This window comes from Giraffa tippelskirchi, chromosome 12 (genome assembly GCF_054371585.1).
Source record: "Giraffa tippelskirchi isolate mGirTip1 chromosome 12, T2T-mGirTip1v1.2.pri, whole genome shotgun sequence".
NCBI lineage: Eukaryota > Metazoa > Chordata > Mammalia > Artiodactyla > Giraffidae > Giraffa > Giraffa tippelskirchi.
In genome coordinates, this window is record NC_137286.1 from 141616025 (window position 1) to 141631581 (window position 15557).

The 15557-nt window shown below is 41.1% G+C and overlaps 1 protein-coding gene and 1 long non-coding RNA gene across 3 annotated transcripts in view; both read right to left on the reverse strand.

Moving 5' to 3' along the window:
- FGF14 (fibroblast growth factor 14) overlaps positions 1–15557 on the reverse strand; it is a 619177-nt gene that overhangs the window by 187493 nt on the left and 416127 nt on the right. The gene's annotated exons all lie outside the window — the stretch shown is intronic.
- On the reverse strand, positions 239–11594 carry LOC145530561 (uncharacterized). Its single transcript, XR_014071897.1, has 3 exons — positions 11527–11594; positions 9348–9672; positions 239–2736 (listed from the first exon to the last, which is right to left on the reverse strand). It is a non-coding gene; the product is annotated as an uncharacterized LOC145530561 (long non-coding RNA).

Below are 15557 nucleotides of genomic sequence, written 5' to 3' on the forward strand. Positions count from 1 at the left end.
TTCTTTTCATCTGTCAATAAGAATTCATCCCCTTGGAATCTCAAAGGTAAATGTATTCTTTAAATATAATTACTATCTTCAGCCTAGATTTCTGGAATGACTTTTCTCCCACATCATTGTGTTTTACCTTCAGCCATTAAACTAACAAATACACCAGCCTATGGTTTTTTTTCCCATAAACTTATTCAAATCCTTGTCTAGAATTAAACAGGACATGAGTAATAAATAAGAGTCATCCTTTGGAGAAAAAGGAATGCCTTTATTCAGGAGCCAGTGGTTCTCCACTGGGAATATTTTGCCCCCCGTGTTTTAGATGGCAAAACCTAGAGACATTTTTAGTTGTCAAAACTAGGAGTGATGGGGCTTCGAGCATCTAGGGGGCAGAGGTTTGGAGTGCTGCTAAACGTGCATATTACTTCCCACAGCAACACATGATCTGCCAAAAATGTGAATAGAGCCGAGGCTGAGCAAGCCTGCCTCAGAGCTGGCACATTTGCAAGAATTAGGAGAGCCAGGTAAGACTGTGATTGAACATTGACCATTGATGAATTAATGAAGTTCCGTGAGTTTCAGATTCTCCATCCATCTCTAACTTTTCCAAGTTATACTTTCTAGTTCCAGTGACATAATTGCTCAGTACATTTCTGTGCAGTTCACAGACCTCTGACCTTGACTTTTCTCTGTGTGTTGGTGGCAGGGCTTCTCCAGCCCTCCTGGGAAAAGCTTTAGGGTTATTAACAGCATCAGTTCACAAGCTCATCGAATGATGATTAGTAAAGACTCGAAGCTGTAGCCTGCTTCCACAGCCCTCTCAGTCCCTCCCCTCCTTTATTTTTGTCTGATTTTCCATGATCCCAGGAGTGAAAACACATCCCTTCTGTACATTATCCTATACTGTAAGCCCAGCTCTGACCTTTAGAATGGTTGAGTGAAGCAGATAGAATTCAGCCAGGAAGGCCCCCGGGAGTAACTCAGACACTTAAATATAATACACCGCCGGCCCTGGCTGGCTTTGCGTATTGAGTTGCAAAGCTTTGTAAAAAATCTCCCCACGTGCTGATCAGTTTTCCATCTTCATTTTGGATTCATAGACTCAAATGCCAGTCACTCTCCTACAACGGCACTGTCCACCTGAAATAGTCTGAGTGGGAAGAGAATTAAAAGCATGGAGAGCCTTACTGTTTGTATCCACTATATTTAAATGGGGGAAAAGCTATCGGGTCCAAAGGCTGCCAAATGCTCCTGTTAAATGGCAATGGGGCCAAGAACTGGCATGCTTTGGAAAGAAATAGTATGAAGGGAAGAGTCAGAAAGCAAAAGAATCGTGAGATCCAAGAGGAGGGGGTGAAAGTTGGTGGGAGGGGACAAACAGAACGTTGCAGAGGACGTCAGACAGAGCAAGGGAACTCAAAGGGCTCTGGAAGGCACGGTCGAGCTCCTGGGTTCTTTCCCTCCTGAAACTGTCCAAATGGCCTTGTTCAAGTCACTCAGTCTCCGTGGAATTACAGAACAGAGGACTTAACTTTGAACGATCTCAATTCAGGTCCTTCCAGGCAGTAAATGTCTAGCTCCATCTGTGCCTTGGGTGGGCTAGCTAGAAAGAAACTTGACAATCAGCACGCCTCGATAAACAGGCTTTCACATCCAGGGTTTAAAGTGCACAAGAGTGAGGAAAAAGGGTGATTGGGAGGCTTAAACCAGGTCTCTTCGCCCTCTGTGAGTGTGCTGTTGTTCAGTCATGAAGTCACATCCAACTCTTTGCGACCCCATGGACTGCAGCATGCCAGGCTCCCAGGCTTCCCTGTCCTTCATTATCTCCCAGAGCTTGCTCAAACTCACGTCCATTGAGCCGGTGATGCCATCCAACAGTCTCGTCCTCTGTCGTCCCCTTCTCCTCCTGCTGTCACTCTTTCCCAGCATCAGGGTCTTTTCCAGTGAGTTAGCTCTTTGCATCAGGTGGCCAAAGTGTCAGAGCTTCAGACCCTACCAACTTTGAATGATCTCAGTTCAAGTCCTTCTGAGCAGTAAATATCTGGCTTTATCTGTGCCTTGGTTGGGCTAGCTAGCAAGGAATTCAACAATCAGCACGCCTAGATGAGCAGTCTTTAACATATGGTGCTTAAAGTTCAGCAAAGCGAAGTGAAAGTGAGATTGGGAGGGCAGGACCTGGTCTCCTCGTCCTCTGGGAGAGTGGAGGGAGGCGCAGGCACGCAAGGGAGCCATGATTCTTCAGGGGTAGATGAGTGAAAGCCTCCCCTGCCCTCTTCAAGGTGAACAGGAAAGCAGCGAAGGGAGAGAGAGTGGCCTACTTTCTGTTCTCCCAACGCACAAAGCTTGAGGCTATGGAGTAAAGTGCCTTTTTCTACCTGAAATCCTTGGCGGGGCCTGACCTTTCTTGTCATCTGGGTTTTCACCCCGGTATCACTTGCGCAGAGAGCTCTTTCTGCTCGTCCAGTCTACAGTAACTGCCCCCTCAGGTACGACCTGAGCTCCTTAGATCTCATCCAGTATCGTTCTACAGAGATTTTTTTTTTCTCAGTGTCACAGCCTATCTTGATTTTTGTCTTTACGCGCTTGAGATGTGCTTCCCTCGTCGGGAGCAGAGCCCTCGTAGGTCTTGTTCATTATTGCTCTGTTCCACTTGACTCCAGGGTCAAATTCAAAAACGATTTATTGAAAGAATCAATGAATCAATGCATGTGAAATACTGTGGATGAAATTTGCACGTGGGAAAATCTGGGAAGCAGAGAATGGAGACAGAACACGGGAAGAATAGTTTACATCCTTGGGAAGATAAGACCCCCAGCAGAGGCCACCCGAAAGACTCAGAAAGGGGACAGACTTGATCCCACAGGTCGAGTGAGACCTGGAGGTCACAAGAGATGACCTTGTGAGCTGGAAGCAGCAAAAGCGTGGAGAGATGGAGGTTATCAGCCTACGCAGTCCTGATGCCCAGAGGCCTACAGCTTTACATCTCGAAAACCGGATCCAGCGCAAAGCAGGGGATAGGACTGCAGCGTTTCCACATAACTTATCATTTTCATCAATACGTAGAGTTGTCTCAAAGGGTGTATGCTCCCTGTGATAGCTGTAGTTATCTGATCTCAAAGCTAATAAACATTGAAATTCTACTAACTCCTAACTACCCAAGCTAAATTTCTTCCATTAGAATAAATTGCTATGTGTTGATTTCTGTAAATTCTACCAAAATGATAAGACCATTTTATCCATGCATCTTAATGATTTTTTCCCTGTAGCAAAAATAAATAAATAAATCCTCTCACTTTGACCATATACTAATACAAATTTTAAGGAGAAATACAAAAGAAGAGCAAAAAAAAACCTGTCTTCAGTTTCAACAAATCTCAGGGTTACAATTCACTGGGCCCTCTGCTGCCTGCTTTTGGCACTGAAAACCAAGAAGCCTTTCTAAAGTGCATAGAAAACTTGGAAAAGAGACCATTTCTAGTCAGGCTTTTATCCAACTGTCTAGTTAAAGAAATTAAATTCTCAGATTACATGTTGCATTTCAAAGGTTTAACAAACTGAGTTTTCTTTGAATATTTTGAATAAATTAAAAAAAACCCCCCATTCCAATAATCTTCTATGATTCCTCTTCCAAATCTATGAAGAATGTCCAGAAGACAATAAACTCAGGTAAATTTCTCATGAATTATTGCTTGAAATTATCAAGAAAATTCAGTTGCATCACTATAAAATGATAACTGACTTTACTTGATACCACTAAGTAAAATCTTCTTTGCGAAAGTTATATTTCCTACTCTTTTAATATATTAAGCCTTTGCTATCTTAAAAAAAGGACCTAATACTGGGTGATATTCTTAGACTCAGAGAGGCAAATTTTTGTATCCTTAGATTGATAGAGGTCAATCATTACTTGGTTTGGCCTAGTAGAAAACTAACATTTTTTTTAAGCTACAAGGGTATCCATTCAGGATATATGCCTTAAAACTCTTGCTTGAAAATGCATCCTTGTGAAGGTTACATGTTATTCCTCACACAGAGTAGCTCTGTGTAAAAATACGGTGCAATTATCTGATTTGCCAGCAGTGGACACTGTTACTCTAGTTATCATCACACAGGGACTAGGAAAAAGCCTGCTCAGTATATCAGGAAATGCTTGCTCTGTATTCCCTTGAATAGTCACATTGGCAATTCTTCTGGAAAAGTAATAAAATAAATTTTGGAAAAATAAAACAGTGTTACTCTTAGAAACCCAAAGATTATTATAAATAAATATTTACATTTTAGATGATTCTCATTTAATTTTGTGTTATTAATTTATGGAACTTATCTACTAGCTGCAGAATAACCAATCATCATCAGTTTTAAGTATATCCTATGCATCTACAAAAGATCGGTCTCCAGAAAGATGTTGTCAGTCAGTGTGAGAAACACACAAAACTATTTGGAAGTGGCCCTGCTTCCAGTCCTGGGTTCCCTTGAAGCAGCTCTGCCCCTCTAGACCAACCATCAGTCCTCTCTGATCTTTGTCATCTGTCTGGAAAGGAGCTACCTAAATTCACAAATCACCTAAAATGCCTACTCCGATGTTTGCATTTCTAGGACTCTCTCAGGACAGACTAGAGCAAAAAGGCTTTGCGATGCTTGTGTAATCAGGTAAGGTGTTTATTTACTCTCCATCCAAAAGCTACCCTTATAAAACAGCTATTCCTTCTGTGATGAGGCCAGAAACACAAGTTCCAGCCCTCAGGGCAAGCATAATGGAAACTGGCCTTCAAAGCTAATGGAAATAAGGCTTTAGACAGTGGGCTCAAAATAGAAAGCCTCTTACTCTCTACTTTCTTCTCTGCATAGCAGAGGAGAACAACTTGCCCTAATCAGGGTGTTTACTCTGTGCCAAGTAGGTATTATTATCATTCCCATTTTATAGATGAGGAAACTGAAGCACAGAAAATTAACAGATGGTCTATGGATGCATTCATGCTCAGCCGCTCAGTCGTGTCTGACTCTTTGTGACCCCATGGACTGCAGCATGCAGGGCTCCCTGTTCTTCACCATTTTCTGGAGTTTGCTCAGATTCGTGTCCATTGAGTCAGTGATGCTATCTAACCATCCCATCCTCTGCCATCCTCTTCTCCTTTTGCCTTCAGTCTTTCCCAGCATCAGGGGCTTTTCCACTGACTCTCAATACGATGCTCTCTACCTTGTCTGCTGCCATCTACTAGATTGTGAATTGCTTTGGGATAGAAAATATTTGGGACAGAAAATATTTGGGACTTCCTCAGTGACTAAGTGGAAAAGAATCTGCCTGCAATGCAGGAGACGCAGTTAGATCTCTGGGTCAAGAAGATCCCCTGGAGAAGGAAATGGCAACTCTGCCTGGAAAAATCCCATGGGCAGAGGAGCCTGGCGGGCTCCAGTCCATAGGGTCACAAAGAGCTGGACACGACTGAAGTGACTGAGCACATAGAAAATATTAATAAAAGCAGCATGGTGGGAAGACGTGGACATAGACCAGTAGTTCGCACCCAGGGTTCATTCCCCACCTCCAGGGACATTTGGGAATATCTGGAGACACTGTCACATTGGAGGGAGAGGAGCCAGGGTCATTGATGCACATCCTATAAAGCTCCACAGTGAAGAATAACCCAGGTCAAAATGTCAGTGGTACCGAGCTTAGGACATACTGCTCTAGTGGAAGAGATTGGGTCCGAATGCAGGCTCTGCCACTTACCAGTTGTGTGAACCTGAGTCATTGGCTTAAGCTTCTTGAATCTCTCCATATCCTCCCTTACAAATGATTAAAAAAAAAAAATCTACTTAACAATTATGGAAATGGCAAAGACTGGGTGCTTTTCAACTGTGAAGTGTGTTTATACATGTTCAAAGACACAGCCAGCTAGTAGAAAGAGCAGAGGTTTTGGAGTCAAAATGATGTGAGTTTTTAAATTTTTCAAACCCTAGTTTTCACCATCTACTAAAAAAAAAAAAAAAAGAGGAGGATTTCTACATCAGAAATTTTCCTCAATGTTAAATGAAGTGACGGGCTTTCCCAGTGGCTCAGATGGTAAAGAATCCGTCTGTAATGCAGGAGACCCAGGCTTGATGCCTGGGTCGGGAAGATGCCCTGGAGAAGGAAATGGCAACCCACTCCAGTATTCTTACCTGGAGAATCCCATGGACAGAGGTGCCTGGAGGGCTACAGTCCATAGGGTCACAAAGAGTCAGACACTACTGAAGAGACTGAGCAAATGAAGTAATGCAAAAATCCTCTTAAACTTTCCAATATACAACACATCTTTAAAAGTGACTCTTTCCATTCTTCAAAGTATATGTTTATTATTTCTTGCATGACTAGTATGTAAAACCCACTCACAAACTACATTCCTTGCTTCCCAAAGCAAATCCAGTTTTGTTCAGATGTCTACCTTAACTCAGGCAGCCAACTGCCTTGAGAAATGACCCCATCCTCCAAATTCAGAAATGAGACTCCATTAAGCTGATCCAAGGTCAATCCAGTATACCGCACAAGTGATAAATTTAGCATCAGCCATGTGACCTCGTTCCGGCCAATAAATTCAGGGGAACTTTGCAGAAAGAGGTTTTCACTCCTAAGTAGTCCCTGGCAGAGACAATCTCATGTTTCCTCTGGAAGAATTTTTTTTTTTTTTGTCTATGGTGCCAGGAACTGCTGTAGTCACTTTCCTAGCAGCCTGAGGAGGAAACCCACCCCAAGGATTGCAGAACAGGGACATAGGCAGTTCTGAATGATGAACTGGAGGTCATGGCTGAAATGAGTCAGCCATGTGAACCTCAGTCCCTTTGGACTTACTGCAATATGTAAGAATAAATTTTCTTATTGCTTAAGCCAACTTGATGCAGAGTTTCTGTTACCTGCAGTCAAAATACATTCAAACGGTGGTAAATAGAGCCTGGGATCCCACGTCTGTGGCATAGTCTCCCGACACCATCACCATGGTACAGGTTTCACTCAATCTCCTGTAATAGTTGTATGTGGGCAACCAGTCTAATGGGCTTCTCTGGTGGCTCAGCGGTAAAGAATCTGCCTGCTGATGTAAGAGACGCAGGTTTGATCCCTGGGTTGGGACAATCCCCTGGAGAAGGAAATGGCAACCCACTCTAGTATTCTTGCCTGGAGAATTTCATGGACAGAGGAACCTGGTGGGCTGCAGGCCATGGGGTCACAAAGAGGCAACCACACCTTAGTGACTAAACAACAACTGCAGCAACAGGGTCTGAGGGCCATTGTAAAGTGGAACTGGAAGAGAGCAATAGTGAAGAGCTTTATGCTCAATCATAGTTTGGTTTTAAAATTGTGGTAATATATCAGTTCAGTTCAGTTCAGTCGCTCAGTCGTGTCCGACTCTTTGCGACCCCATGAACCGCAGCACACCAGGCTCGCCAGTCCTTCCCTACCTCCCAGAGTTTGCTAAAATGCATGTCTATTGAGTGGGTGATGCCATCCAACAATCTCATCCTCTGCTGCCCTCTTCTCCTTTTGCCTTCAATCTTTCCCAGCATCAGGGTCTTTTCCAATGAGTTGGCTCTTCATAAAAGGTGGCCAAAGTGTTGGAGCTCCAGTATCAGCCCTTTCAAGGAATATTCTGGGTTGATTTCCTTTAGTATTAACTGGTTTGATCTTCTTGATGTCCAAGGGACTCTCAAGAGTCTTTTCCAGCTCCCAGCACCATAATTCAAGGCCATCAATTCTTTGGCACTCAGTTGTCCTTATGGTCTGACTCTCACATCCATACGTGACTACTGGAAAAACCATAGCTTTGGCTTTATGGACCTATAAATGTCAACATGGCTGCACTCTTATAAAAGACAGATCTGATTAAAAAAAAAAAAACTATTCTATATATATGTATGTGTGTGCTCGGTTGTGGCCAACTCTACAACCCCATGGACTGTAGCTCACAAAGCTTCTCTGTCCATGGAATTTTCCAGGCAAGAATACTGGAGTGGGTAGCTGTTTCCTCCTCAAGGGGATCTTTCAAACCCAGGGATTGAGCCCAGGTCTCCTACATCGCAGAAGCACAATTCTATATATAACTTTCCGTAAAGAGCATAATGTTGTCATTTATGATTAACAAAATACTATCATATTATCTAGAGAGCTTGCCTTTATAGATAAAGTTCTGTATTGACCTAGTGAGATTATGATATATCTAGAGGAAGAATTCTTTAATTCCCATAGTTTTTAATCACTTAATGCTGAGATTTTCCAATAAAGTAATCCTAGAAATAAATCTTTCTTTAAAATGAGTTGTTCCCCCCAAATAAAAGTATTATGTAAAAGGCAATAATTTGGCAGTTGAATAGTAGAAAATAGACTTTCTGAAATAGGACAATTCTTCCAGGGCATTTAATGAATATTAATTCAAACTATAAAGCTTCACTTTTAAAGAGAGGGAAACTCTGTTGAGAGGCAGTGCTGTCCGGAAAGACCTTGAATATGCATTTCCAATGCAATTTTATCTTTTGTCAGCTTTGAGAGTCGTATTCAAGAGGTCTTTTTAAATATGCTAAACTTTACCAATGATGTATAGGAAGCAAAGACTTTTATCTTTGGAGGGGCATATTATATATTACTACTGGAATTTATTTTTATCATCAGTACTTATTAGTCATCAAAATAAATTTAAAAGTATGTTGGTTTCATTACCCAATATACAGAATGCCAAATGCATGCTGAAAATTAGTGCTGTTAAACAATTCGATAGGATTGACCAAGAAAGAAAAAGAATGTGTGAGTGTGTGTGTGTGTATGTGAGAGAGAGAGAGAGACAGAGAAAACACAAGTGGTTGATAGAACTTCATAAGGTTTTCACTGTCAAAAGAGCAGACTTCTAAACTTCTCTAATGATGTCAGCTTAATCACAAATGCATATTTAAAATGAGCTTGTTAGTAGTAACAGTAAATGAGTTCCCTATGCACAAGCCTCATTAGTGACAAAGAAGCAAAAATTAGAGGGTTTTTCTTTTTTTAAAAAATGTAGACATGAGAGAGAAGTTTGACACAATTTTCACATCTGCAAAAGTCCTTATAATTAACACAGTCATCAAACATTTCTGGAATAGGACATATACCAGTTCTAATGTGCCGCCATGAAAATTTTAACCTTCCTCCAACTTTACAACAGGCTTTTTTTTTTTTTTTGGGACTCAGTATTCTATCCATTTCCAATTCAAGTGACTAGGATGGTCTCAATTGGCACAATTTGAAGAAACATGAAAGACACAAGATAGATTTCCTTTTCCTTTTGTGTGTGTTTTGGGGTTTGGGGGTTCTGTTATAGGAATTATACGAAGGACACAAGACAATGGCATTTCCCTACCTCATCAGTGGTTTCGCTGTCTTACATTTAGATGATTATTTCTGTGCCTCAGTTTTCCTCTCTGTGAAATGGCCCATGGATCTCATATTGAGATTGAATTCTATCCATAACTGAGAAGATGTCCCAACACTTTCCTCTTCCAGGAAACTTTTCTCGTAGCCAGATCTCTGTGTTAGTCCCTGTTGTCATCACTGCCCAATGTGAATTTCTGTGATGATACACTTTAATGAGTACTAGTTGGCAGCTCTATCTATCTGCAAAGTTTCCTTGCTACTCTTCCCCCATGCCAGTCTGTTCCCTGATGGCTCAGTGGTAAAGAATCTTCCTGCAATGCAGGAGACGTGGGTTTGATCCTTGGGTTGGAAAGATCTCCATGAGGAGGAGATGGCTACCCATTCCAGTATTTTTGCTTGGAAAATCCCCATAGACAGAGGTGCCTGGCAGGCTACAATTCATGGTGGCAAAGAGTCAGACATGACTGAGCACACGCATGCGCTCGCATGCACACACACACACAGCTCCTCAATTGCAGGTCAGCAGAAACTGGAGGGACTGTAGGCATTAGCAGCTCTTTGGGGCCACTGGGTGCTATTTAGCAAGTGAATGCTATTTTCAAACACTCAATTTGGTAAGTATTAAAAAGTAAAAAGAAAGGAAATTCAGTAAAGGCACATGTGTGCATGCTAAGTCACTTCAGTTGTGTCCGACTCTTTGCAACCCTACAGACTTAGCCCACCAGCCTCCTCTGTCCATGAGGATTCTCCAGGCAAGAATACTAGATGGGGCTGCCATGCCCTCCTCCAGGGGATCTTCCCAGCCCAGGGATTGAACCCATGTCTCCTGTCTCCTGCATTGGCAGGTGGGCTCTTTACCCCTAGCACCACCTAGGAGGCCCAGTAAAGGCACACTGGTGCTTAAAAATGCATGCCCTTTAGTGACTGTGCCATGGAGATTTTAAAAAGCTCATACAATTCCCCAAATGCCTAAAATTGCACTCAGAAAGATGTTTAAGTATCTCAAAGAAACTAGAGAAGAGTTAGCAAAAGATTTTTAATTGCTTGGTGTGGGAGATAGTAAGTTCTCACCAGATGGCATCCCACCCATTTCTGTCAAAGAAATCCTGACTGTTTTCACCATGGTGACCTGCTCCACCCCAAGGAGTGAAACACAGTTGCTCTGAACCAACTGTGACTAGACCACCTGCGTTGTTTTTTTTTAATTAACTTTCATTGCTGTACAGTTGCTTTACCACATTGTGTTAACTTCTGCTGCACAGCAAAGTGAATCACCTATACATATACATATGCCCCCTCTTTTTTGGATTTCCTTCCCACTTTGGTCTCCACAGAGCACTGAGCAGAGTTCCCTGTGCTCCATGGGGGGTTCTCATTAGTTACCTATTTTATACATAGTACATCAAGAGTGTATATATGTCAGTCTTGATCTCTCAATTCATTCCAAGCCCTTCTTCCCTGCTTGGTGTCCACACATTTGTTCTCCATGTCTGTGACTATTTCTGTATCCATTTTCTAGAAACTCATTTCCCCAGATTTCCTTAGAGAAGTGTATAGCTGTGGGACCAGTTCCTGGCCCATGAGGTGTAAAGGGAAGTCTGCTGGTGGGGAGGAAGGGGTGTGATGGGAGAGGTGCTAGGACAGATTTTTGTGTTTTTCTACCCGTTTGGCCTGGCCCCTTCCTTTCTCTTTGGGACTAAGGTATGACAGAGATTCCTGCAGCTCCAGGCTTCCCTTGTAGCTCAGTTGGTAAAGAATCTGCCTGCAGTGCAGGAGACCCAGTTTCGATTCATGGATTGGGAAGATCCCCTGGAGAAGGAAATGGCAACCCATTCCAGTATTCTTGCCTGGAGAATCCCATGGACAGAGGAGCCTGGCAGGCTACAGTACATGGGGCCGCAAGAGTCAGACACGACTTAGCAGCTAAACCACCACCTGCAGCTCTAGAAGTCATCTTGTGTCTATGAGGCATTCAAGAAGGGCAGGAAAAGCTGAGTGCTAAGTCACTGATGAAGCCACTGAACAAGCTTATAGTTTGATCTCCCTCCAGACATTCCAATTATTTTTTTAAAAAGTCACATCCCTATTAAGTTCCTTATAGTTGAATACATCTTGACATACTTAGTTATTTTCTAGGCATAGCAACATTATATTATTATACAAACCATAACATAATATTGGAGAAGGAAATGGCAACCCACTCCAGTATTCTTGCCTGGTAAATCCCATGGACAGAGGAGCCTGGAGGGTTACAGTCCATGAAGTCACAAAAGAATTGGACATGACTAAGTGACTAAACAACAATAAACATAACATAACGTTGTAGTTTAGTCACTGATTCTTGTTCAGTTCTTTTGTGACCTCACGGACTGTAGCCCACCAGGCTCCTCTGTCCACAGGATTTCCCAGTTAAGAATACTGGAGTGAGTTGCCATTTCCTCCTCCAGGGGACCTTCCTGACCTAAGGATTGAAACTGCATCTCCTGCATTGGCAGGCAGATTCTTTGCCACTGAGTCACCAAGAAAGCCCACATATTATATTATGATGTCATCTAGCTGTCCTTAGAGAAACTTAGGAACTCCAGGAGCAGGAATATTGTAGTAACTGGTATTTATCTGTGCCATTTTCATCTTCTCTATCTGTTAGTGAAGTTCTTAGTGATCAAAAGCATGTCTTTTACTGATTTTTAAAATCTTATCTTTAAACAGTACACCTAGAGTGAGGTGCTTGAGAAATACTCAATTAAAATTTGAGTAACTGTCAACCTAATAAAGTCAAGAAACTTAGGATCAGAGGACTCAGCCTCTTAGTAATATCTTTTTATTCAGCCACAACCTCGATATACCTTGTAGTTCAAAAGGAAAAGCTAGTTAAGCAATGTCTTTGTTCTCAGCAGGCTTTGTTTTTGAATGTCCAATTCAACCTTAAAAAAGTGTTCGATTATGAGATTAACTAGACATAGTTCTTGCTGTAAGGAGTTTTTAAGCTAATGGGAGAATAGATCTGCATAGTAAAAAGAAAACGGTGGCTTACATGGCATGATAGCAGGAAGAGAAAGGGGTTATTCCTGACTAGAATGTTCACATATGCTACATACGAGAGAGAAATTGAGCTCCACTTTGAAAGCTGAGCAAATTTTCAATGTGTAAAACACATCTATCCAACACATAGAGATGGTCCACAGGTACATGAAAAAAATGCTCAAAATCACTAATTATTAGAGAAACGCAAATCAAAACTACAATAAGGTACCACCTTACTTTGGTCAGAATGGCCATCATTAAAAAATATACACATAACAAATCCCCAAGAGGGTATGGAGAGAGGAAAACCCTCCGACACCATTGGTGGGAAATGTAAATTGGTGTCGTGCCTTTGGAGAAATGAATATGGAGTTTCCTCAAAAAAACTCAAAATCGAGTTGCCAGAGGATCCAGCACTGAACCACTGAACCACTTTGCTGGATGGCAGAAATTAACACAACATTGTAAATCAACTATACTTCAATGAAATAATACAAAGCACATATCAGTTAAAATGAGAATGAAGAATGAAGATTCTATCTAAAAAGAATAGCTGGAGCAACAGCATAGAGTTTTGACAAAAAAAAAAAGAAAAGAAAACGTGATGCAAAGAAAAGAGTATAGCAGGATAATCAGATTTAAGATCATATTACAGAAGACTTTGTAGTTAAGGCTCAGATCATTGTTCTTCATTAAAAAAAAAATGCAAAACTGTTCAAGGTTTGTGGCCAAATAATCATGGTAATATAATCAGATGCATGTTGCAGAACATAGTTAGACTAGTAAAGAGGTATATTACAGTACAAGTTGAGACACTTGACCAGCCTAAGGAGAGATTGAGGGATGTCTAAGTATAGACTATGGTAGTGGAAACAGGAAGAGAAAAAATTTAATTCCATTTTCTGTCTTCCCAGTACCCGATTATAATCTCCAAATTGAACAGTGTCAGTAATTATGTTGATAAGCAAATCATTGCCTACATATATTCAACGGGATCTAGGAAACTGGAAACATTAAGCAATGGAAGAGAAGAATCAGACGCAATTTATATTTCCCAAGAAGATGAGTATATCCTGTTTGTTCAAAAGAGATGAATTTCAGCATTTAATCATCTTTTTATGAATGCTGAAGCTTGTTGGATTTCCAACTCATCAATATCAAGCCTCCAGATTTCACCAATGCATAATTTGACAATCCTCAAATAATAACAAATATATTAATAAGAATTTCAATTTGGAATTCAACTGCTAAGTATGTGACTTGCCCTTACAGCAGTAAGGTATATCATCACCACAATTCATTTATTATTGTTGTTGTCAATAATAGCCTTAATCATCCATATGATACTTATCCTTTTTGGTTCCTCTTTACATTTCTTAACACCAGAAAGAGAATAATATTAACATGTCATATTAAATTTCTTTGAATCACCTATTAAATATTTGAGAATGGCCAATATATCATCTTCTACAGCTTTATTATTATATTAATAAAACTGCTCCACTTTGTCTGATAGCTTGTGCTTCATAAATTTGATACACTGTATTTAATTAAACCCCATCAACATTTATGAGGTGCCTACTATGTTAAAAATGGGATGATATTTTGTGCAGTAAACATTTTCATCTTTAAAATAGGTATGCAAACTGTATATTATTATGCCACTGCATAGATAAAGGAAATTAAGAATGAGAAAATAAGTTGTCCATAATCTAATAACAGTCATTGGTAGAGCTGCTCAGATGCTCCCAGTGAAGGAGAAAAGACATAAAATATTTTTCCTATGGTCTTGTTCCTTGTTCCTTTTCTCTTGCCTTCCCTTCTCTCTCTCTTTTACATTTTATTATTTCATTTTAGATGTTGAAAATTAAACTCTTGCCACAGTGACACATTTAATTGTGAGACTAATGAGACCATAGCTAAATGTAATCAATATAGTCAAGATAATCAAGATAACATGTAGGAATATAATCAAGAATCTGCTTCATGAGCACAGATGGTTTCCAAGCTACAAAGAAGATACTGAACCCCAAGGAGGGCCTGCATTTCCTAGTTTCCTTCCAGGGACTCAAATTTGCATGTAGAGATGAGAGTTGTGATGCAAAACAAAATATAAACAAAGGAGATATGAATCAATATCCCCTGGATACTGTGTCTAGCTTGTCTCATTTCAAAATTAGTTTTGTTTTTTTCAAATGAGGTACAAAAGTAAGTGGATACCTAGTTATCCTTTTTGAGCAAAGAAAGCAGAGGTGAAGCAGAAGTTGTTAGGAAAGTAGATATTTTCTATCCCCTGGGTCTACTGAGGAGTGATTGACAATTAAAATTGTAAGATATGGGGCTTCCCTGGTGGTCAGTGGTTAAGAATCTCCTTGTCGATGAAGGTGGCAGATCCTTGGTCTGGGAAGATCTGGGAAGATCCCACACGCTGTGGAGCTACTAAGTCCCTGCCACAACTACTGAGCCAGCGCTCTAGAGCCCGGGAGCCACAAAACTGAGGTCCGCACGCCTAGAGCCTGTGCTCGGCAACAAGAGATGGAGTGAAAAGTCTCTTTCCACAGCCAGCACAGTGACAAGCCTGTGCACCGCATGAGGACTAGCCCCTAGAGAAATGCAGTGCAATGAAGATCCAGCAGAACCAAAAATAAATAAATCTTGAAAAAAAAAAGTAAGATATTTAAAGCCTACAACACGGTGGTTTGGCATATGTATCCACTGTGAATATTCATTGGAAGGACTGATGCTGGAGCTGAAACTCCAATACTTTGGCCACCTGATGTGAAGAGCTGACTCATTGGAAAAGACCCTGATGCTGGGAAAGATTGAAGGCGGGAGGAGAAGGGGACGACAGAATGAGATGGTTGGATGGCATCACTGACTTGATGGACATGAGTTTGAGTAAACTCCGGGAGTTGGTGATAGAAAGGGAGGCCTGGCGTGCTGCGGTTCATGGGGTCGCAGAGTTGGACACGACTGATTGACTGAACTGAACTGACTGAACTAATGCTGTGAAAGGCCTTCTCTTGACTGAGTTAATTAAACACAATCATCACCTCACGTTTGCCCTTTTATTTTTTTTTGGTGAGAATATTTAAGTTTTATTCTTCTAATAAATTTCAATTATATAGTACAGTGTTATTTACTCTAGTCATCATATTTATACATTAGGTCC